Source organism: Myotis nattereri, assembly GCF_964212035.1.
Source record: "Myotis nattereri genome assembly, chromosome: 2".
Lineage (NCBI taxonomy): Eukaryota > Metazoa > Chordata > Mammalia > Chiroptera > Vespertilionidae > Myotis > Myotis nattereri.
The window spans coordinates 61,510,300-61,536,043 of record NC_138076.1 but is presented as its reverse complement, the minus strand read 5'-3'; the positions used below and the strand labels follow the sequence as shown (position 1 = coordinate 61,536,043).

The 25,744-nt window shown below is 39.3% G+C and overlaps 1 protein-coding gene across 2 annotated transcripts in view; it reads right to left on the bottom strand.

The window, feature by feature from the left end:
- Positions 1–25,744, bottom strand: part of KLF12 (KLF transcription factor 12) — a 442,181-nt gene that overhangs the window by 249,997 nt on the left and 166,440 nt on the right. The window lies entirely within an intron of this gene.

The following is a 25,744-nucleotide window of genomic DNA, read 5'->3' as shown; positions in this document are numbered from 1 at the left end:
TCCGACATAATAAAGAGCTAAAATACTAATTAGACTGAACAGCAGAACGACCGTCTGGACGACCTTCCGGACAAAGCCAGGGCTACGAGGGCCGAACCCCTTGCACGAATCTCGTGCATGGGGCCTCTAGTCTATAAATAAAGCATAATATGCTAATTAGACCGGATGTCCTTCCTAACCTCCTTCCGGGGCAGCTGCTACAAGGGCCGGGGCAGCAGCCAGGGCTACTGCTTCAGCCGTCAAAGCCCCTTGAACGCATTTCATGCATCGGGCCTCTAGTCCTATCTAATAAAGAGGCGCCAAGTGACCAGGGGTGGGCGGCTGCTTGCATGCATGCTGGCGCAAGTGGCCTGTAGACCTACAGCAGTCGGGGTCCCGGAATGCCCCCAGCCACTCTGGGCCTACGCGGGAACATCCCCAGGACCCAGGCGCTCCGAGCTGGTGCACACACAAGTGGCCGGGGGTGGGGCGGGAATGTTCCCCGCAGTGCACCAGCAGACAGCAGTCCCCCACAGTAAGCGAGCAGACAGCAGGGCCCTGCTTGCCCCTGGCCGTGGCAGCAAGGGGCAAGCAGGGCCCCGCAGGGCCCCCACAGAGAGCAGACACCAGGGCCTGTGGTGGCATCAAGCAGGCAGGTCCACAGAGAGCAGAGAACCACGGGGAGCAGGCCTAAACCGTCAGTAGGACATCCCCTGAGGGCTCCCATATTGGAGAGGGTGCAGGTCAGGCTGAGGGACCCCCGCCTCTGCCCCGTGCACGAATTTCATGCACCGGGTCCCTAGTATATATATAAATTTAATGTGCATGTCCCTGAAAAATGTCTAGTAGAAAAAAACAATTGCAGGTTGATACACAGCACTCTGCCTTAACGAACTAACCTTAATCTTTCAATCTGTTTCCAATTTTAGAATGCATTATGTAAACATTAAAAACTAATTTTATGTAGTAAGTGTTAGTACTTCTAACAAAAGGACAGGTCATTCAATATTGTTTTTATAATGTTTCTTTCAACCAATCATCCTTTTAAGTTAAAAACTGTTCAACAAAATAGTTCGATTTCTCTATATGAAAAAGTTCTGCAATGATTTAGTACTTGGTATGATGCAATAACATCAATAGATAAATTTTTCACTTTACAATACAGATAGTCCTCGGGTTACATCGGACTCAACGTATGTCATTTCATGGTTACGTCACCATCTCCCATTTATTTATAAAAAAAAAAGTTCCGTCATTTCGATGTATGTACATATGTGCTTTATGTTTTTTATTACTTATTTAAGTAATTATACAAGTAAAGGTCAGGAATTGTTATCTTTCTTTCAATTTTTTTTTTACTGTTTCACTTCATTACTGCTGTGTATGTGCTCCATGTGAGTGACATAGGAGCTTACGTAGGTGGGTTCCGGCTTATGGCGAAAATCGCATTACAGTGCGCTATAGGAACGGATCTCCGATGTAACCCGAGGACCTACTGTACTCGACTGAGAAAACTTTAATATTTTGACAGAAAATAAGTTGTCAAAAAGAAGCAATATACAAATGATAATATAGTTATTTAAATGTAAGTACTCAATGCAGCATTTTACATTTCTTCAAACTATTCATTTTTAAATAAGAAACTATGTACAACTCTGATGGTTAAATCTGGTCCCCTGAGGATACATGCAAACATCTAGCTGGCAAAAGATTGCACCCCCTCAATGACAGACAGGAGGAAACCTGAGCACACTGTGATTAAGAATGGTAATCTAAGCAGTAAAGACATCTGAGGCTCAACTCATGACCCTATTTTTTTAAAAAGATTTTGATTGATTTTGAGAGAGAGAGGGGGAGAGAGAGAGAGAGATTGATGTGAGAGATAAATATCAATCAGCTGCCTCCTTTATGCCCCTTACTGAGAATTGAGTCCACAACCCAGGCATACGCCCTGACTGGGAATAGAACTGGCAACCTATCAGTGTCCAGGACGAAACTCAACCAACTGATTCATACCAGCCAGGGCTCATGGGCCTATTTTTATAATTTATTACCAGTGAAGCCAACAAATAGGGAAGTTAACTGGGAAGAGCTGACAGATCCTTCCTAAAGTATTGTTACAAATATCTGTCTAATTTTATACCATTCAGAATCTTCCATCCAAACCTTAGACAATGAGAAAGTGATCTGTGGTGCTGTAACTTTCAAGAGGAAACCCAGGAATTCAAGTACTTTTTCACACCCATATGAACTATAGCCAAAGATGCAGAGATATAGAGTCAGCAAGAAAATATAAATGTTAATAAGCAGGTCCATGCAACAGTAAGCGCCTTAATGGCTCTTATCCATGACTAATTACCTCTGCATCTCCCAATGCTTATGACAAAGATCAACAGAACACAGGAGTGCACTGAAGATAGCAAAACTACCCTAGATTTTCAGAATCACTCTGTGAGAATCTTAGGTATTCTCTAGTTCTAGTGTATACCACGAAACTTTTTGGATATCTCAATTCTCCTAAAATGGTATCAGAGTAATCTATAGGAGGCTGAGTCAGGTGCTCAGACACATTAATGTTGGTCTGAACCTGTTACCAGCTGGGGAGAGGTCCACGTCCCCACCTGCTGCTAGTGGGAGTGGGCTTCTTGTGATATCCCAAGAAAAACAATTTCCTAGACTTGCATGGTAGGATGAGGTATTGCAGAAAGCTTTATTTCTGTGGAATCAAGGTTCCATTTCCTTTTGTTGGACCAAGGAAGAAGTGTAGCTGTGACTTCAGTAGAGCTAGAATCAGAGTCAGTGTCCAAAGTTTTCGCTCCATGTTGGAGCAGTGTCCAGTCTAGCTCAATTTGTGTTTCAAGTTGCAGTCCATCAGGCCATTGCATGTGGGGTCCACATGGCCACTTGGCTAGGGAGGGAACATGGGCAGGAGCAAAGTCAAAGGAACCAGAGAGCCAACTGTAAGCTAAGACAGAGTTCCTTCGTTTGGGGGATTATGTATTCCCAAATTTTCATGGGCTTGCAATGGCCCTGCCTATTCTGGCCAATGATCTTTTTCCCCCAGATTTCACTGATGGGCACTTTCCCTAGTCAACCCAACTTCACTGAGCAAGCATCTCTCTCCCCTTTGTCAGAGCCCTTTCCCTCGTGATTTGCAGGGAATGAGCTCATGGTTCTCTGGGGAGTGGAACTGCAGCTTCCTGATGAAGCTGCGCAAATGGCCACGCTTATAATGCCTGGCCTCCCCCTTTGTTCCCTTCCTGTCATTGATAACTAGTTAATTACAACAGTATCAAACCTAGAGTACAATATCCTAAGAAGCCAAAGGCCAATACAGGTCTATAAGCAGTACTTCACACCTGTTTTCACATCATGAAAGAGTTAACAGGCAATGGCTCTACTGCGCAGTGCAGGAGTCAGACAAGGCTGGCCTTGGCAGACAGTCCTAAAAGCGCAAGGGGTGCAAACCTTAGGGACACCTGTAATGCATCTGTGGGGCACCATTGTGACTTGATACCATACCAGATGAAAGGCTTTGCCTTAGGATCAAATACCCTCAACATGGCTAGATTACAAACAAAGCAAACAACAGCAAAAGCCGTCCTGTGAATCACAGCACCATCAAAAATCTTTCACAGATAAATGCTGCCACCATTAAGTGTGCATTTTCCTTAGATAAAGTTCTCACATATTTACTTCATATGAAAGACTCTTCAAGGAATATTTTAATCAAGTCTTCATAAGAAATATATTTTAGCCCTGACCAGTTTGGCTCAGTGGACAGAGCGTCGGCCTGCAGACTGAAAGGTCCCAGGTTCGATTCCGGTCAAAAGCATGTACCTTGGTTGCGGGCACATCCCCAGTAGGAGGTGTGCAGGAGGCAGCTGATCGATGTTTCTCTCTCATTGATGTTTCTAACTCTCTATCCCTCTCCCTTCCTCTATGTAAAAAAATCAATAAAATATATTTATATTTTTTAAAGAAATATATTTTAAAAGCACACTTTATTTTTGGTGGCCCATTTCTTCATTTTTCCACAAAATTTAGAAATTGTATTAGCCTGATTTTGCTAACTAACATATAGAGGGCTTCCAGCTTCTCATTACCTCTGTACACTTCTGCAGAGAGAGAGAGACAGATCAGGTTTACAGACCAGAATGGGATAAATGGGAAAATGAGTGTCCACCTGTTCCAAGATCTTGTACATGGCTGTTGATGGATCCTGTTGTACACAATCCACAAAAATACATTACGAAAGCTGATTCCATGTCCCTAGGGTAGGAGATGCAGAGAACATTCACATGCGCGATTACACATTGCTCCAAAACTCCTATTCCCTTTTTCTCCATGTATCTTTCCTCTTCAAAAGGAAGACACTCTAACAAAAAGGTAACAGGAATTTCAATAGAGAAAAGGAATGATGGATATTAAGCCCCTATTATAGCATGTTCTTCGAGCTAGGAAATGACCATCTCATGCCAGTGAGCTATCCTTCTCATGTTCTTGGGATGTAGCTGTAATGTAAATTAATTAAGAGCGAGCCACTCTCACACTGGAATGGGTGGGGCTGTAAACTGCAGAGCAATTTGGCAGAAAATATTAAATGCCATAAAATGCACATGCCTTTCACTCTAGCAATTCTAACTCTTGGAATTTATCCTTAGGTGATAATTAAGAATCTGCAAAAGAATATTTATTTCTCTACAATTGTTCAATCTTGGAAGCAACCTAAATGTGCAAAAATAGGATAGTGGTTAAATAAATTATGACAGAGACATAAAATAAAATGCCACAAAGGGTCACTTCAAAAGATGTAGAAATATGTCCACTGACATATACAGGTTTGTACTATGTATTCTTAACTCTAAAAATCAAAATACAAATGCCATATAGGAAGTAATCTCATTATGTTGAGTGTAATTAAAATTATGGTAGATTTACTTTTCTTGACTATAACTTATATTTATGTTTTCCGTATTTCTCCATTGAGTACATAATAACTATGTATTGTTTTTATAAACTAAAAGGGGGAAAAACAATAAAAGTTTAAAAAAATAAAATAAACTAGCTGAAAGAGGAAGGATTAGAAATGAGCTTTAGGAAGAACTCCTTACAAGTGTGATTGTGAAGTTCTGAAATGTGCAGTCAACCAGGGTCATGAAGTCTCTTTTCTTTGGGGATTTGTAAAAAAAAGAGTAGCCAACCCATATTTGAGGAGAGCTTGAATGCAGTCCTAACCTCTGTGGCCTCTCGTAGCTCCATGTGTGAAAGGATTGATCCAAAATACAATTTTCACTCAGTGACACACAAAGTAGTAAATTCCATACATTGCCGCTGACCCTCCACAACCCCTTACCATCTTTTCAAGAGAAAGTAAACTCTACGGTCTTACACCCAGCACTGAAACACAATGACCTTGAATTTATTTGCTCAGCAATTTATTAGCACTGTACTCAGGAAATACAGTGGAATGTTAGTTAATATTCTACAAATAACATCTCTCTGACTTTTCCACCATAACAAAAATTCTAACTTATTTCAGCCACTTAAATATCACAAACTGAAAGAAAATGATGGTACCTATATAAAGTCTAATGCAAATGATTTAACTTGGGGTGGTGGGCACAACCTATTTGATCCTATCAATCAATATCACCTCAATAAAGATAAATATGTACATATAAATAAAATCTTATGCATGTTTCTCTATGTTTTATAGATAGAAGTGTCATAAATAGTGGCCAAAATAAATGCCAGATATAGTTAAAGACCACCAATGGAAGCATTAGGAAAGATCAACAAGAGCAAAGATGTGTCATTAGAGACCAATGCTTAGATCATCCACACCCTTCGATTCCCAATGACTATGAATGTGAAAGCTGGACAGTGAAGAAGGCTGATAGGAATAAAACTAATTCATTTGAAATATGATGTAGGAATGGGGGGGGGGGTAGCTTTTCTACAGATACCTTGGGCCACAAGAAAGATGAACAAGTGGGTCCTAGAGCAAATCAAGCCTGAAACATCGCTGGAGGCAAAAGTTACAAAATTGAAGCTGTCCTACTTCAGGCACATCATGAGAAGGCAGGGTTCTTTGAAAGAGACAATAATGCTGGGGAAATTGAAGGCAGCAGGGAAAGAGGAAGACCAAAGATGGGATGGACTGACTCCATAAAAGAAGCCATAGGCATGAGTCTACAGAAGTTGAGAAGCGCTGCTGAGGACAGGACATGTGGACATGACTCAGTCACAGAGTCATCAAGAGTAGAAGCCAACTCAATGGCACATCATACACATGAATACAGACAAATAAAAAGGCTCAATTATGACAATTATTTTTTTCCTTTAGAAAGGCCGAACACTAATTTTTTGATAACCTCCTATGAATACAAATATAACATTTTCCAAGTCCATAAATAAATGCAGTTTTTACTCAGGAATCAGTTTTCTGGACTAGTGAAGGGGTAAAAGGTAGAGAGGCTGACAGCGATACAGGTTAAACTAAGAATGACAGGTTAAAATAAGGTTATGCCAGTCACCAAAACTTAGATAAGACTGAGTCAGTGCAGAGAGCCACAGAAATGCCAAGACAAAAGAATCAGCTGAGGTTGTACTGCATAGTCTCATAACAAACTCAAGCGGGGTGGTATTCAAAGACAGAAATCCATCTTTGAGCTGGAGGTGAATAATGTGTAAATGTGAATTTAAGAGACCAGGTTCTATGACAAAGTCAAGGGAAAAACAAACAAACAACAAAAACAGAAACAAATTAACAAAACCCACACACTTTTCTGAGACTCTCATGCCTTCCACTGAGAATGAGCCTTAAGCCATCAGCTTTGTAAGACTAGATCCCTCCTTCCTCTAAACATTTATGAGGGCTTCAGTTCTAAACAAGGTCATGCAAACTTTAAGGTATATTATATACTCTGTAGCATATGTCTAAGTCTCATCATTTTAATGAAAGAGTGATGTCTTTTTTTCCTCAATAAGCCTCACTTATTACAGCATTCTTGGAATACTGTGTTCTGAAGAGTTTAGTTTTCTGGGTGGGTGAGGGTTTATAAACTCTTTTAATTTCAAATCGTAGACCAAAGGGGCCACATGCTGACCTGACAAGCTTAGGGGGGACCTGCATGGCAGTCTTGCAAACTCAGAGACCTAAAGTAACTACAAAGGATGGTCTGAAATTAAACTTTTACTAAAAACAGTTATGGTGGGCAGTTATATCTTCACTGGCAAGGTCAACCTTTACCTTAACTGAGCCTATCTGTCTTTTTGCATCTGTGATAACATACCCTTTGAAATGTCTGGGTAACTTGTAACTTCCCTTTTTCTGGAACCCTTGGGGCATAACCTAATGTGCTGGGCACCAGGACAGATACCACAAATTCCTTCATTATCAGGTTAATTGTTCCTGCACCCACCTAAGTATGTGTTTATCATTTTACTTTTTATCTAATCCCAGGGGTTTCCCTGCTTGGCTTTCTCCCCTCTCTCTAATCTATCACCAATGGATTTGATGTAACCCACCTATGTCCCTTTCCTTTGATTGCAACATATAAATACAGATGTAACCCGCCATTCTCCGGAGCATTATCTCAATTCATTGAGGTTCTGCTTCCCGGCATATGTCGACAGTTTGGCTCAAATAAACTCACAAAAATTCTTTACCAGTTTCAATGGTTTTTTACATTAACAAAATTCAAATGAAAAAATATTAACCACTTGGGATGGAAATATTCCTAATATATTTTACATAAAACATAAGCAACATTACTTGACATTTTCTTGATGACCCAAGCCAATAATTACAAACCTCAATGACAGTGCAATGCTGCTTACATAGATAACTTTAGGGTCCACTGAAGTGTCTCTACACTAAATGACCTGAAACTGCTGTGCTTCTTGAGGTTTTGTATCTGCATTTTATAGTCTGCCAGGCTTTTCCTCCACAATTTTGTCATGTGTTGTTTTCATGGAGGCTCCTTCTGCTCTATGGTGGAATACAAGGAACACCAGGCTAAGTCAAGTTGATTTAAGTTACTATTCTAGCTAAATGACCTTGGATATATTACTTAACATCTTTGGGCCTTAGTAAGATGAGGAGATTCAACTAAAAAACTCTTAAGGTCCTGTTCTTGTTAAAATGTTTAATTTGAATTTGCTGCTTCTAATCTGTTGTAAATATTTTAAAAATAAGCCAGCTAAAATTTCATGGAAAGTAATGTAAACACTTAACCATGCAACATGCTCTTGTGTAACTCAAGTGAATATACCTTGTGATATCGAGTTGTCTTCTCATAGACCTTACCTGTACAATTACAGTGGGGCCTTGACTTACGAGTGTCCCGACTAACGAGTTTTTTGAGATACCAGCTGTCTCTCAGCCGATTTTTTGCATTGAGTTGACAGAGTAATTTGAGTTAACGAGCTCCTTAACGAGCTCGGTCTCCGAAAGGAATTAAACTGGTAGATCAAGGCCCCACTGTAATTCCCAGTAAGTGGTGGGGCTCAGAGATCAATAGTTTCTGGTAAATTAGACACAATTAGTCATATGTTACTATACTTCTATATGCCTCTATTTTACCTAATATTCTCAATACAAATAATTGATTTTTTGATAGGGCTCCATTTCAGGCCGCCGAAGAGCAGAGCCTGCTTATGTCATCATCTATGCCTATCAGTAAATTGATTGCAAAACAAGAGTACTCTAATTTTGAGACTTTCCTTGCATTATTAAGTATTTGTTTAGAAAAAGTAATTACTTCAAATTTTTTCTAAAAAAATGTTTTGTGAAAAACACTTGGCAAAATGTAAAGAATATTTCTGCAAAGTCCTCAAGAGAATGGACTTTATTCTTTTTTTTTTTTTTCTAGGAGTCCCTAGCACATAATTTCCATCTATTATGCCTTCAGCACCACCATCAGGAGCCTGAAAAGCCCAAACCTCCGTCTGCATCTCTTCCCCCTTCTACACTTCTTCCCTGAGAAATCCAAGTTACACACTCTGCCATAATTCCATCTCTACGTAAGTAATCCATCTCCAGTTCTCACCTCTCACCTAAGTCCAAGATCTCTATTCCCTATCAGAAGCTCTACTTAGATTTCAGATAAGTTATAAAGTGTCTGAGAAAATGTATAAAGACCTCCTCTTCTCACTTATTTCTCTACCTACCTCATGCTTTCAAAAACCTACTTTTTTTTCTCCCCCATTTTCCCTACTCATGTTAATAATATAATTATTACCAAATAAGAAATTCTTCTCACTTCCTAATCAATTACAAAGTTGTTTTAATCCCACCTCTGAAATATCTCTCCACACCACCCATGTTTACTATGTCCACTGTTACAACCTTTATTCAGGTCTTCATATCTTAACTGACTCTTAAGTAGCCCCTAACTGATTTTCCAACTGCCAACAATTCCCCTTCCAGTTTATATCAGCATAAGGGATGAAATATATATATATATATATACTAGAGGCCCGGTGCACAAAAATTTGTGCACTCGGGGGGGGGGGTCCCCTCAGACTGGCCTGTGCCCTCTCGCAGTCTGGGACCCCTCGGGAGATAACGCCCTGCTGGCTTAGGCCGGCTCCCAGGTGGCAGAGGGCAGGCCCAATCCCTAGGTGCAGCCCCTGGTCAGGCTCAGAGCAGGGCCGATTGGGGAGCTGGGGTGCCGCCCCCTGTCATGCACAGAGCAGGGAGGATTGGGAGGTTGCGATGCCACCCTCAGTCATGCTCAGGGTAGGGCCGATTGGGGGGTTGGGGCACCGCCCCCTGTCACACTCAAGGCAGGGTCGATGGGGAGGTTGCGGCGCCACCCCCTGTCACACACAGAGCAGAGCCCATCAGGGGGTTGCGGTGCCCCCCCTATCACGCACAGAGCAGGGCCCATCAGGGGGTTGAGGATCTCCCCCCTGTCACTCACAGAGTAGGGCCGATAGGGGAGTTGGGGCAGCGTACCCTGTCACACACAGAGCAGGGAGGATCAGCAGGTTGGGGCGCCGCCCTCTATCACCCACAGAGCAGGGCCAATCAGGGGGTTGGGGCGCTGCCACTCTCACACTCAGGGCAGGGCCGATGGGGAGGTTATGGCTCCACCCCGTCACACACAGAGCAGGGCCCGTGGGGCGGGGGGGGGGGGGGGGGGGGTTGGGGTGCCGCACCCTGTCACACACAGAGCCACAGGGCGATCAGGGGGTTTGGATGCTGCCCCCTGTCATGCTGATCCTGGTGCCGGGAGGCATATTACCCTTTTACTATATAGGGTAGAGGCCTGGTGCACGGGTGGGGGCCGGCTGGTTTGCCCTGAAGGGTGTCCTGGATCAGGGTGGGGGTGCCCACTGGGGTGCCTGGCCAGCCTGGGTGAGGGGATGATGGCTGTTTGCAGCTGGTCAAACACCCTTCAGGGTGGGGGTCCCCACTGGGGTGCCTGGCCAGTCTGGGTGAGGGGCTGTTTTCAGGCTGGGTGTGACTGAAGCTCCCAACCACTCCTTTTTTCCTTTTTTTTTTTTTATTCTGGGCCAGCTTTAGCTTGAGGCCTGGCTCCAGCTCTTAGTCTCCGCTGCTGAAAGTAGGTTTCTGGCCTTTGCATACAATGTTGCAAATCTGCTGGCTGAAGTCCTGCGGTGTTTGTTACAATGTTTGAAACTGCAGGCTCAGAGGCCTGCAGCCGCAGGCGAGGAACGTTGTAGTCCTCCGTCACTGAAGCAAGCAAGCCTCATGTTAGTTTCAAGCTGCCTGGCTGCCGGCCGCCATCTTGGCTGACAGTTAATTTGCATATCTCACTGATTAGCCAATGAAAAGGGTAGCGGTCATACGCCAATTACCATGTTTCTCTTTTATTAGTGTAGATATATTTCCATAAACTATTACCTTACATCAGCAATAAGCTTTATTTCTATAAAACATATAAATTGATGTTCTTCCCTACTGATATATGTATTTATATCTATGTATAGTTATATTTTAAGTCTTCCTATTGCTTATAGCAACTACTCTAATTTATTTATGCCATCTTGGAGCTGGAGGATACTAATCATAGGGAAATACTGCGTTTCTGCTGAGTTAGGACTCCCATTGTGTGTGAGCATGCATGCCTGTGTGTGTGGTAAGAGGGGGACATAGGGGCCAAGAGAAATGAGTCCAAGATCAGAATGCAAAACCTATCTTCTCAGAGATTCTAAGCCATATTCTAGACAACTACTGTGGATAATTAAAATGTATAGTGAGCAGAAACCAAGATGGCAGCATAGGTAAACACCGGAAATTGCTGCCTCACACAACCACTTGAAAAATACAACTAAAAGACAAAATTGACATCACCCAGAACAACAGGAAGGCTGGCTGAGTGGAAATTGTACAACTAGAAGGAAAGAGAAAAGCACACTGAGACTCAGAGGAGGTGCGGAAGTAAAGTGCAGAGGTACGCAGGCGCATGCACATGGACAGGGCTGGCAACTGAGGACACGGTTGTCTTTTTCAATCGGAAGGGAGTCTCAAGCTCCCAACTGCTCTGAACTCCAGTACCGGGCAAGTCTCTGGGGACCCAGACTCATACAGGGAGAAAATGGACTGCCTGGCATCGGTCAGAACTCAAGGGCGGCTTTCTCTCAGAGGTGCTTGCAGCCATTACCGCGGGACACTAAGATGTGGAGCCTCTTAGGGTAGGACTGAGGAGCAGCCATAGCTGCTTGCTCCGCCCTGTTGATCCCCTGAGACCCTGCCCCACCCAAGTTGTGTGCAGGGTCTTTTGCATATGAAAGGCCTAGCACTCTGCATTCTGAAAATTACCTAACTAACTGCAGCTGGGTCAGAGAGACCCAGAACTTCCAAAAGAAGGCCCAAGGCCCCACAGCAGCTTGCAATGCTTCACAGCTGGGCCTCATCTGGGCACATCCAAACCCAAACAAAGAAGAGGAATCTGTAGATCTCTCTATAGCTCCTGCTGGATAGCCTCAGGCAGAGGCTAAATTAGCACCTCCTTAGAGATCCAAGTGCCAGTGTACCCAGTGGTCAGAGTGGGACCATCCAGATTACAACTCCCAAGATCCATAAGGGCCACACTCAGGGGACAGACTCAGTGAGCACCAAAGCCCCACTGAAGCAAGTCTTGCCCCAAAAGGGTGTCTCCAGCACAGAAGTTCTCCCACCATAACCACAGCTGATTCTCACAGCCAATTGGCCTGGAGGTCAAGTCCTTCCAGTGATACCAACAATAATCAAGGCTTAACTACAACAAGACTGTGCACAAAGCCCACGAAGGGGTGCACCAAGAGTGTCCAGCTCAGGTAATTGGGGAGGCTGAGCCACTGGGCCCTATAGGACACCTAGCACACAAAGCCACTCTATCAACACAGGGAAGCATAAAAAATGAGGAGACAAAGAAACAGGCCACAAATGACAGAAATGGAGGAAAGCAAACTACTGGATATAGAGTTCAAACCCACGGTTATAAGGTTTTTCAAGAATTTTCTAGAAACCGCCGATAAATTTAGTGAGACCCTCAAGAAATGTAGTGAGACCCTCGAGATTATGAAAAAGGACCAACTAGAAATTAAGCATACACAGACTGAAATGAAGAATATTATACAGACTCCCAACAGCAGAATAGAGGATCGCAAGAGTCAAGTCAACGATTTGAAATACGAAGAAGCAAAAAACACCCAACCGGAAAAACAAAAAGAAAAAAAAAATCCAAAAATATGAAGATAGTGTAAGGAGTCTCTGGGACAACTTCAAGCGTACCAACACCCGAATAATGGGGGTGCCAGAAGAAGAGAGAGAGCAAGATATTGAAAACCTATTTGAAGAAATAATGACAGAAAACTCCCCCTACCTGGTGAAAGAAATAGACTTACAAGTCCAGGAAGCACAGAGAACCCCAAACAAAAGGAATCCAAACAGGACCACACCAAGACACATCATAATTAAAATGCCAAGAGCAAAAGACAAAGAGAGAATCTTAAAAGCAGCAAGAGAAAGAAACTCAGTTACCAACAAGGGAATACCCATACGACTGTCAGCTGATTTCTCAGCAGAAACTTTGCAGGCCAGAAGGGAGTGGCAAGAAATATTCAAAGTGATGAATGCCAAGAACCTACAACCAAGATTACTTTATCCAGCAAAGCTATCATTCAGAACTGAAGGTCAGATAAAGAGCTTCACAGATAAGGAAAAGCTAAAGGAGTTCATCACCACCAAACCAGGATTATATGAAATGCTGAAAGGTATCCTTTAAGTAGAGGAAGAAGAAGAAAAAGGTAAAGATACAAATTATGAACAACAAATACACATCTATCATCAAGTGAATCTAAAAATCAAGTGAATAAATAATTTGATGAACAGAATAAACTGGTGAATATAATAGAATCAGGGGCATAGAGAGGGAGTAGACTGACTATTCTCGGGGGGGTAAAGGGGTGTGGGGGGCGTGGGAAGAGACTGGACAAAAATCGTACACCTATGGATGAGGACAGTGCGGGGGGTAAGGGCAGAAGGTGGCGTGGGAACCGGGTGAAGGGGAGCTATGGGGGGAAAAAGAGGAACAACTGTAATAATCTGAACAATAAAGATTTAATTGAAGCCAAAAACAAATTAAATAAAATGTATAGTGAGTATAGTAAATTGAACATATGAAGATACAGAAGTAGGAAAAAAAATTAAAAGCCACTGGACAGGGTGCATGTGCAATTCCCTTCAATATATCCTACACATTTGAGAGGAAATCAGGCAAACAGGCCCCAGATTAGCTTCTAACCACTCCTCCAATCTTCCCAACAAAATACAACCACTAGGATCATTTGCATTCTCTTTTACACATTAGGGCATGCCCTCATTTAGTTTATCTTGGGAGAAATAACGTTTCCCGTTTTTTGATGACAGGACCCCTACTCATCCTTCAAGCCCTTGTTCAAATATGAGTCTGTGAAGATTTTTCTGTCTCTACTGTATCAGCCAGGTTAGGCTGCTATAACAAAAGACCATAGACTGGGTGGCTTAAACAACAAAAAGTAGTTTCTCACAGTCTGGGGGGGCAGGGGGGTGGTGAAGAAGTCTAAGACTGAGGTGCTGGTCGATTTGGTTCCTGGAAAGTCCTTTCTTCTCTTATAAATGGCCATCGCATCATGATGGTCTAATCACCTCTACAGGTCCCACCTGCAAATACCATCACATGGTGGGTAGGGCTTGAACACCTGAATTTCCGGGAGGCACAATTCTGTCCATAGCATCTACCAAACTGAGTCATTTCCTCACCTGTGTTAAGGATTCTCCACTAGGTTGTAAATGATTCCTCAGGGCTGAGCCCTATGTTTTTTTGTGTTTGTTTGTTTTTTAATATATTTTTATTGATTTCAGAAAGGAAGGAAGAGGGAGAGAGAGAGAGAAACATCAATGATGAGAGAGAATCATTGATCGGCTGCCTCCTGCAAGCCCCCCACTGGGGATCGTGCCCACAACCCAGGCATGTGCCCTTGACCGGAATCGAACCTGCAACCTTTCAGTTCACAGGCTGATGCTATATCCACTGAGGCAAACCAGCTAGGGCTGAACCCTATGTTTTAATTATCTTTGTATCCCCAGTCTCCAGCACACTGCTCAGCACCAAGCACGTCTACAGAAAGCACTCAGTGCACGCGTGCAACATAAGCCCTTCCACCCATCTCAGTTAACTAACAATAGACCATTCTCAAACTCTTCCTCACAGGGCTTCCATCAAATCTTCTTCCGACTAATGCAGTGTACACACAGAAAGGGAGACAGAATTATTTATGTCTATCTGTCAGGTAATGTACAGAACTGCATCTTCACTTATCGGTCTTTATCTTCATCATGTAAAGAAGATTTACAGTTTCAGATTTCTCATATAAGCAAAACTTTAAAAATCCCATAGTGCTTACTTAGGATCAACAAATGCTTCTTGCTGCCTGGCCTCCTGATGCAAGTGGCACAAGCAGAGTTCTTGGGTCCTTAACTTGATATATATTTGATACAATTTTACACGCGGTCAGGCCATTTACTATTGGCCACGCCTTATTTCCTGTGTGGCACATGAGAGAGAACACTGAAGCTGGAATCCAATGATGATGAGAATATGGACTCTCAGCATCAATATTTTCCTTTTGACCAATTTCTTATCTGTAAAATAGATATAATAGCACATACCTCACAAGCATTTTGTTTGATTGGTCAAATGAGAAAACACATGGTAGTGCACTCCATAAACCATAAAGCACTAACTGCACAGGTAGCTTTTTAACCATAATATATCCTTATCCAATCTTGACATAGTACAGTGGTTCTCAACCTGTGGGTCGCAACCCCTTTGGGGGTCAAACGACCCTTTCACAGGGGTCGCCTAAGACCATTGGAAAACACATATATAATTACATATTGTTTTTGTGATTAATCACTATGCTTTATGTTCAATTTGTAACAATGAAACGGGGTCACCACAACATGAGGAACTGTATTAAAGGGCCGCGGTATTAGGAAGGTTGAGAACCACTGACATAGTAGGTCTCAGCTGTACTAAATGTCTTAATTTCCTGAGATCCAACATGACTGAATGAGTTGCCTACAAATTCTGATTTCCTTGGACAAATGTCACAGGGGATCTGAGTGTGCTTCCTCAAGCCACTTTGGACAGACTGAGGAAGCTCTTAAGTATCTACAAGTTTCCAGGTTGATGGGATCAAGTTCTGCCTTATGCCAACTGGCGACACACTGGAGTATTGTAGTGTTACCAACTCCCCGTATACACATCCACTTCCACCCCCCAGAGGTACCAGACTGTGGGACAACTTGGCCGCAAGCCTATAAAAATGTGGAAACACTGGAGAAACATTAGCCAATAAAGCACATACTGGCAGCTGAATCAAATATTTAGGCTCTTAGATGTACCCAAAAAAATCGTTTGCATGTTCTAAAAAATGTTTTATTTGGAATTTCCCAGTACAAATGCTGTCAAAGGTACCCATTTTTAGTGGGTTAAATCAAGGGTTGGAAGTAGCAGAAGGGTGGAGAATGTTTTCTAAACAAAATTGCATAAACTGCAAAAATATGTTAATACCAACTGTGGGAGGGCATCCTTGAAAAACCAAAGACTTGTTAGTGGTTTTCAATGTTAAATTTGTACCATCTGTAAATGTTAAAAAATTATAAACATAAATACTACAAAATGATAAAGTTATCAGGACTTGGAAAGTGATAAAAAAAACTGAGCTATTTTTAAAAATATGTAATATATCAGTAAAAATACATGCCAAAAAAACAAAAATATGCAATCAAGCAAGGAACCAAGAAGTTAAGCGTTATAAATTAAACGCTTCACTTACCAGAGTCTTTTAATAAGCAATCAATCACAGACACATTTAAGGATTTTATATTGAGGTTAATAATTTGGGGAGAGACATAAATCCAAATCTGTTAGAAGAAGCTTCTAAGAAATAAACCCTGGGACCTAATGCCAGACAGAGCCTCTGATAAGCTTCCAGACCCAATAATATACTGTAATAGACTAGGAAATCTATTGATCCTTGTTCTTAGGCAACAATGTAATACACATATAATTTATCTGGGCTACATCACTCTTTTCCAGTTTAGTTCCACTTCATTGACAATATTCTACAAGACAGTAAAAGTTACTAAACTGTAAACTATGAAACTGATTACTTTAAGATCCAAGATTATAAAATGCAGGATGAATATTTCTCTCGAGACTTAAAACAAGAAAATTCCTTTGTTGTTTTTATAAAATATGTTTTTATTGATTGTTTTAGAAAGAGAAAGGGAAAGGGAGAGATAGAAACATTGATAATGAGGAAGAAATATCAATTGTCTGCATCCTGTATCTCCCTTACTGGAATCCAGCCCATAATCTGGGCAGGTGCCCTGACTGGGAATCGAACTGGCAACCTTGCAGTGCATGGAACAATGCTCAACCAACTGAGCCAGGCCAGCCTGGCAAGAAAACTCCTTCTTCATTAATAGTGAATAGATGGGTTACATCACCAGCAATTTTCCAATAGATTCTGTGTGTAACTACTCATGGAAATAAAAAATATGATATTCATAGTGGAAATATGACCTATCAATAGAGCAAATAGATTTTTTTTTTACCTAAACTGATCAGATAATGCAAAGGGGGAAAAGTTTTTGTTTGTTTGCTAGTTTGTTTTCTACTCACTAATTAACTGGTTGCATAATGACACTGGCCAAATCCATCATATTTTGGCTGTTATGCAATCAATCAAATTGAATAGTACAGAAAGACACTCAGGAAAGGAAATACCAAGTTGCAATTCCAAACAAAATCTTAAAATTCTGGAATGATTACCCTGGGGGGAAAAAATGAAAAAAAAAAAAAAAAACACACCATAATATGCATAAGTATGTAAAATCGCAGCAACCTGTTAAAGATAACAGAATAACTGCATTCGAATTTTAAGCCCCTTCTAACATTATGAGTTTTGCTTTATCAGGATAAAAAAACACTGACAATAAATAAAACTTCCTGCATTATCCTGATACATTTCCTTTGTGAATTTTTCATTACAGAAACATGAGAGATCACCATTGAGGTGTCAAAAACAATCAAGGCTCAACTACAACAGGGGGTGTACACAGCGCACACAGGAGGCACAAGTGGAGTGCTTAGCTCGAGTGATTGGGGAGACTGTACCATTGGACACTACAGAGATAACTACTACACAAGGGTACTTTACCAAGCTCAGGAGACAGAGCAGCTCTACCTAATACATAGAAACAAACATAGGGAGGCAGCCAAGACAAGCAGACAAAGAAACATGTCCCAAATGAAAGAACAGAACTCTAGAAAAAGAACTACACAAAGTGGAAACAAGTAATCTACAAGATTCAGAGTTCAAAACACTGGTTATAAGGATGCTCAATGAGCTTAGAGAAGTAGATAAACTTAGTGAGAACTTCACCGAAGAGATAGGAAACATAAAAACAAAGATAGAAAACATAAAAAAGAATCTGTCAAAAATTAAGAACACACTAACTGAAATGAATAATGCATTACAGGGAATCAACAATAGAGTAGATGAATCAGAAGACCCAATCAGAGATTTGGAAGATAAAGAAGCAGAAAACACCCAATCTAAATAGCAGAAAGAAAAAGAAAGAATCCAGAAAAATGAGGGTGGTGTAAGGAGCCTCCGGGACAACTTCAACTTTACCAACATTCATATAATGAGGGTGCCGTAAAGAGAAAGGAAGGAGCAAGGAAATGAAAACCTATGTGAAAAAATAATGATGAAGCTTAGGTGGTGGTTCAGTTGATTGGAGCATCATCCCATATACCAAAAGGTGGTGGTTTCAATTCTAAGGGCACATATCTAGGTTGTGGGTTCAATCCCTGGTCAAGGGGTGTGCAGAAGAAAACCGATCAATGTTCCTCTCCCACATTGATGTTTCTCTCTCCTTCCCTCTCCCTAAAATCAATAAAAACATATCCTCAAGTGAGGATTTAAAATAATAATAATAATGATGGAAAACTTGCCTAACCTGGTGAGGAAATATATGTACAAGTCCAGGAAGCATCGAGAGTACTAAACAATATGAACCCAAAGAGGTCCACAAACAAAATGCATCATAATTAAAATGCCGAAGATTAAAGTCAAAGAGAGAATATTAATAGCCTCAAGAGAAAAGCAATTAGTTACCTACAAGGGAGTTCCAATAAAACTGTCAGCTGATTTTTCAACAGAAACTTTAAAGGCCAGAAGGGATTGGCAAGAAATATTCAGTGATGAAAAACAAGGATTTACAATCAAGATTACTCTACCCAGCAAAGCTATCATTTAGAATCTAAAGGCACATAAAGAGCTTCCCAGACAAGAAAAAGTTAAAGGAGTTCATCACCACCAAACCAGTATTACAAGAAATGCTAAAGGCTCTTCTTTAAGAAGAAGAAGAAAATATCAAAAATATAAATAATAAAATGGCAATAGTCCTAGCAGGTTTCTCAGTGGTTAGAGATTGGACAGGAGACTGAGGGCCATGGGTTTGATTTCCAGTCAAGGGCACATACCTCAATTGCAGGCTGAATCCCTGGGCCTGGTCAGGGCCCATGTAGGAGGCAACTAATCAATGTGTCTGTCTCACATTGATCTTTCTCTCTGTCCCTCCCCCTCAATTCCACTCTCTCTAGAAATATCAATAAAAAAAATTCTTCTGGTGAGGATAAACAAAAAAATAATAAAATAGTAACAAACACATATCAATCAATAATTACTTTAAATGCAAATGAATTAAGTACTTTAATCAAAAGGCATATGGAGGCTGAATGATTAACAAAATAAGACCCTTACATATGCTGTCTACAAGAAACTCACTTCAGATTAGTAGACACATATAGACTGAGAGTAAAGAAATGGAAAAAAGATATTTCATGACAATGGAAACAAACAAAAACTGGGGTAGCAACACTTATATAGACAAAACAGACTTTAAAACAAAGGCTGTAGTAAGAGATACAGAAAGACTCAGCAATTCCACTTCTAGGTATTTATCCAATAAGACGGATAAAACACAAAACACATACACATACATATATTCACTGCAGCATTATTTACAATAGCCAACATAGGGAAGCAACCTAAGTATCCATCAACAGATGAATGAATCAAGAAGGAATGGTCATATATGCAATGGAATATGACTCAATCATCAGAAAAAAAAAGAAATCTTGCCATCTGCAACATGAATGGACCTAGTGGGAATTGTGCTAAGTAAAATAAGTCAAACAGAGGAAGAGAAAATGCCATATGATTTTCCTTATATGTGGAATCTCAAAAAAACAAAATAAATGGAAAAAAAAAACCCACCAGAAACAGACTGATAGATAAGAGATCAGATTGTGGATGCTATAAGATAGTGGGGTTGGGGAGCTTGGTAAAAAAGATGGAGTGATTATGAAGTACAAATTGATAGTTACAAAATAGTCACAGGGGTGTAAAATACAGTATAGGTAATATAGTCAATAATATTATAATAACTATGTATGGTGTCAGATAGGTACTAGAGTTATTGCAGTGATCACTTAGTTATATAATGTCTAATCACTGGGATGCATACCTGAAACTAATATATTATTGTATGTCAACTGTATTTAAAAGATAAAAAATATTTAAAGCAAAAAAACGATCAATACCATAATATTCCTTAATATTCAAATAATCAGAGTTTCTAAAATTAGAAAATAACACTCCAGTCAATCAGTGTTGTGTCTGCATACTTTATAATAAATATAAAACAACACAAACAAAATACTACAGCTAGTGTAAAAAAAAATGATTTTAAAGAAGCATGGGAAGTCTTCAAAGTTTGACTCTATCAAACTTATCAAAATCTATTAATCCTATCAAAATTATCAATATGATTAATAATTATCATTTAGAGCAGCATGGTAGTTCCTCAGTCACAGATATCTCTAAGTCACAGTCAATCTTTTGAACATATGACAAATAATTTTCTTATGGATCATCTCAATAGAAGTCTAACACCAATTGCATTTAAACAGAAACATAATATAAACTGGATGTGAAGGGTGATTTCATTTTTTTAATTTTATAAATTTCAGTTTATTTTTACCATCTTGTATGTCTCAGATGGAATTCGCAGTAATCACAGCTACAGTGGAGCAACTTCAAACATAAATGTTATGAAACAAATAACTGGTAGATCAATACGAGGTGACAGACTCCTGGTTAAAATCTTGCCCTCCTGTGACCTCCCGCTGCCCTTCTGCACTCTAAAGACTTAATGAATCACTAGAAGCACACTGAAGATCGTGTATGCTTTTCCCATGTGAGAACCGGATTTATATCAGTACCAATGAAAGGATCATTCCCTTCTATGAGAGAAATACAGTGAAGTAAAGAGAACATTTCTACAAGGTACTGGGTATACTGATTTCATGCAGCTTATACACCTATTTTATAAATACTCCATCACTGTAAACTGAAATGACAGAAACTCAGGATACCTAATGAGAGAATAATTTAAAATCATGTGCACTTTATAGTAAGTTGTTTCTGTATTGGCAACAGTAAATGGTGCAATAAAAATATATACAAAAGGAGAAATGTAAATTAAGACATTTAGTATATTTTAATGTATTTTACTCAAAAAATATGTTAAATTACCTCGTTATTTAACATTAAAAGTGCTTCTACTGGCCCCATAGTAATTTTAAATACTTATAATTACACTGTGGAGAAAAATGTCAGTTCTTTAATAAATAAAAATCTATGTAACCAGGCTTATATGTGTAAAGAGGGAAGTCACAGTATGAAACATCATCAAGCTCCCTAAGGAGTAGCTTCATGCCACTGAGCTGAAAGGTGTAGAAATAGTTTGCATGCCTTGTAATGACATTTTATACCCGCGTGGTCCTTTGAAGGGCATCATTGTCCATGCATCATCAGAATGGGGAGAGAATACATGGGACATTTTGACAGAGCTTGCAAATAATCCAACCGAGTCCTTTCCCTCCTCCATTTCCTTAAAATAAGCCCCATTTCACTCTTCAACTTGAATTACAGCAAAATGAAAGAGGTAAAAATTAATTCTCAATATGTAGCAACCAAGGTAAAATAGATAGGTCTCCACTATCGTATGAAAGAAGGGAAGAAAGATTAACCAACAATATATCCTAGCAATTAGAAAAGATACTCATATGAAAAGAAGAAACAAGCAAAATAGGTAAACATATCACAAGATAAACAGGAAATACATAAGGAAGGAATACAAGAGAGTTAGGAAAGAAAGGAAACAAGGGTGTAAAGGAGAAAGAGGGGAAAAAAACCCCACACCATTCACTCCTAAAGTAAATACAACCTAAAACAAAGTTTCATATTTAAAGGGGGACTTCGAAAATACATGCTTATGAGGAAACAGGTACTTAAAGGTGAACTGGTAAAACAACAGAAACCTGAAACTTATTTCAGAGCCATCAAAACATTCTGAAAACCAAAAATGTATCAACTCAGTACTAATAATAAAAATATCAAGGGAATGAAGAGACATGGCTGAAAAATGAGAAGACATGGCTAAACACTGAATCACGGATGTAGAAAAAAAGCCTACTTTAATTCCAGTTAATACATAGAGGACAAATAAGAGGCATGACGAACAAATGAAAGATGCTGATCCTGAAGGGGGTGGGCGTGTGTGTGAATAACTTGCCAGAAAAATATTTCAAATGATAATTGTATAAATTTTCCTTAGCATGAAGAAAGAACAGATTGAAATAATAGTGTTCCAGAAAACAAAGTCATGTGGAATTAATCAAAATAAGCTATATCCTTAAGTCATTGAATTGCAAGATTAAAAAAAAAAATCTGCAGGTTTCAGGCAGAAAAGAGTAATTCACTTACAATGGCTGATAGGGTGGGGTTGGGGAGTGTGAAATCAGACTAGCCCAGCGGTTCTCAACCTGTGGGTCAAGACCCCTTTGGTGGTCGAACAACCCTTTCACAGGGGTCGCCTAAGACCATCCTGCATATCAGATATTTACATTACGATTCATAACAGTAGCAACATTACAGTTATGAAGTATCAACGAAAATAATTTTATGGTTGTATCACAATATGAGGAACTGTATTATGAAGTATCAATGAAAATAATTTTATGGTTGTGTCACAATATGAGGAACTGTATTTAAAGGGTCAGAAGGTTGAGAACCACTGGACTAGCCTATTCTATGAGGAACATTCAATGCCAGAAGTATTTTGGCATTAAATTTCTATACAGTTCTGAGTAAAAGTGTGATCCAATTATTTTAATAAGTCAACCTGCCTTTAGAGAATAAAAGTAGCTGATTAATATGCTCAAACATAAAATATCTTAAAGAATGCAAACATATGAGTTTCTTAAAATTGTTTGGCAATGAAATTTAGTTGGCCAAGAGATAAATGGGGAAAAAAAAAAACTTATAATGAAAAAGCCATGGAAAAGAACTAGAATAAAGAGCAAACATTTGATTAATGAACATTAAACTGATTTACATATTTTGCTGCTTGAATAGTTGATAAATGTTAAGAGCACAATGCAAGTTTCCTACCTTTCCAGAGGACCAGGTAGGGAGTTCTACACAGCCCATAATTTTGCTAACTGCTCAATAATTCAGTAAAAGAAAATCTTGAAACTTAAGAACTGAAATTTCACTTGTAACATTATCCTTATATGCTCATTAAAAAATTTTAATTCTTTCATTAATGAATCAAGTATTTTCATCCAAAAATCTGGGAGGAGGGGTAAGAGATAACCAAAGGACTTGTTGGCATAAATATAAGCAAAACTAATGGACACAGACAATAAAGGGGTGAAGGCCTGTGCTGGGGAGAGGGGGCGGGTTGGGAGAGATCGATGGAGAAAAAAGGAGACATATGTTGTTGGAACTCTGTTCCTTCATCCTGCTCCACTATGCCAACTGTTGGGTCTGAGCCGCTCTGCCAGGGACTGGACCTCCTGGGATGCTGGGTATCAGAAGATGGAAAAGCCATGAGAAGTTGTGAGTATATAAGAGAGTCTTTATTGTAGAAGCCAGTGGTCATGTAGCCATTGCTAACAAGGAGCCACTAGACAAAACAGTTCTTCGAAGTAAAGTCCCAGACAGTAGCAGCACACCAGCTAGGTAACAATACATCTTTCCTACATGTAATACAAAAATAAATAAATAACTGTTAAAAAGTTCAATCAACCACATATATAGTATTTAATACAAAATAAACTTATAACTCTACAAATCCATTTATCCTAAAATTAAAAAAAAAAAATACACAGAAATTTTGGAAAGACTTTCCATATAAAAATGTTTGCCCCATTTATCCACCTTCAAGTTTTTGTTAATATCTGAGACCTGGCAAGTGTAAAGTCAGTTACAGTATGTCTAAAATTACCTACCATCATTTCAACTACCTTTTTTCCCCTCTAACCACAATAATTTAATAATTAATGCATTCTTACTTTAATATAATGAGTAAAATCAAAGGAATGAAATCAATGTTAATACAATTCCTTAAATACAACTGAAATATTTCTTTTAAAAAAAACCAACAGGTTTTCAAAAGTATCTCAAGAGAGTATTATTCAATTAATAATATGAAGGAGAATATATAAAAAATAAAAAACCCTACAAACTGCTGTGATTTTATGATTAATAAATATAATTTAAATGCTTTTACATGGTATGCAAATGGAATTAATTCAAATACCTTGAACAGTACATACTCCAATATTATAATGCAATAGATATTTTGTAAAATGGCCCCAAACTGATCTTTCTGCCCTGTCCTAAACTATATTCCTCATTTAGTTTAAAAACTAAAGATTTGCTCTTCTTTTCTCCCTCTATGCAATTGTTTGCATTATTCCTTTTCCTTGGATCATTTTCTTTCACAACTGTTAATTTCCCACAGAAATGAAGAGGGAAATAAAGTACATACACAACAATATTAAAAATATAATCAATGGACAACTGTGACCATCGTTGTTTTAGGCTAGTTGTGTGTCCCCAAAATTCTAATGATGAAGTTCCAGTACTCAGAATGTGACTATATTTAGAGATAAATCCTTTAAAGAGGTTATTAAGGGAAAAGGTAAAATGAGTGGGTCCTAATCTAATATAACTGGTATCTTTATAAGAAGAAGAGATGAGAACACTAAGGTACACAAAGAAAGACCATGTGAAGCACAGGGAGAAAAGAAGGCTATCCAGGAGCCAAGGAAAAACTTCTCAGAAGAAATCAACTCTCAATACTTTATCTGGGACTTTAAGCCTGCAGGATGTAAGAAAACAAAATTCTGTTGTTTAGGTCACCCAAGTTTGTGGTACTTTGTGATTAGAGCCCTGGAAAATGAATACAATTTTCACATCAATACATTTGAAAACTTGCAATAAGTGGAGACATTTATAGAAATATTCAACTTACCAAAACTGACTCAAGAAGAAACTGAAAACCTAAATAGTCTAATACTATTAAAGGAACTAAAGTACAAGTTCAAGTTTTACCTAAAACGCAAAAACAAGTCATAGACAGCTTTACTGGTCTCAAATATGTAAGGAGTAGATTATCCTATTTATCCACATGCTTTCAAAGAATAGAAAATTATTCTAACATTGACACCAAAGCCCAGTCAGATTATAAGAAAATTACAAGCCAATCTCACTTAGGAAAGTAGATGCAAATATCCTATTAAAAAAATTTACAAGCAGAATTCAGTAGGGCATAAAATATTATCATAACAAATTAGATAAAAAAAAGCACTAACCATAGGACAAATATGTATTCAACAAAATTAAAAACTGAAGCAATATAAACCAAGTAAAATGAAAGTCCATTACCTGGTATCTTAGAGAAAAAAACTTCAACATGTTAATCAATCCTTAATATCTACCCCCTGGGGAAGGGTGATGGGAAGACCACTATTCAATAAGGAGGGAGGGGGGAGGCAAAATACATGGAAAGGAATTTCACAGAAGAGAAAACCCAAATAAACAGTAAACATATACACAATTAGTGACAGGAAAGTGCAATTAATGCCACAAGGAGACACTATTTAACACACACCAGACTGACAAATCTTCAAATGTCATCAGATACCAAGAGTTGGTAAGGATGGGAAGAAATGGAACTACTAATCAATGCTATTTAAGTGTTGCAATTATATGAGAAAACAATTGGCCATGATCTGACTGAAAATGTGCACACTCTACAATTCAGCAATTA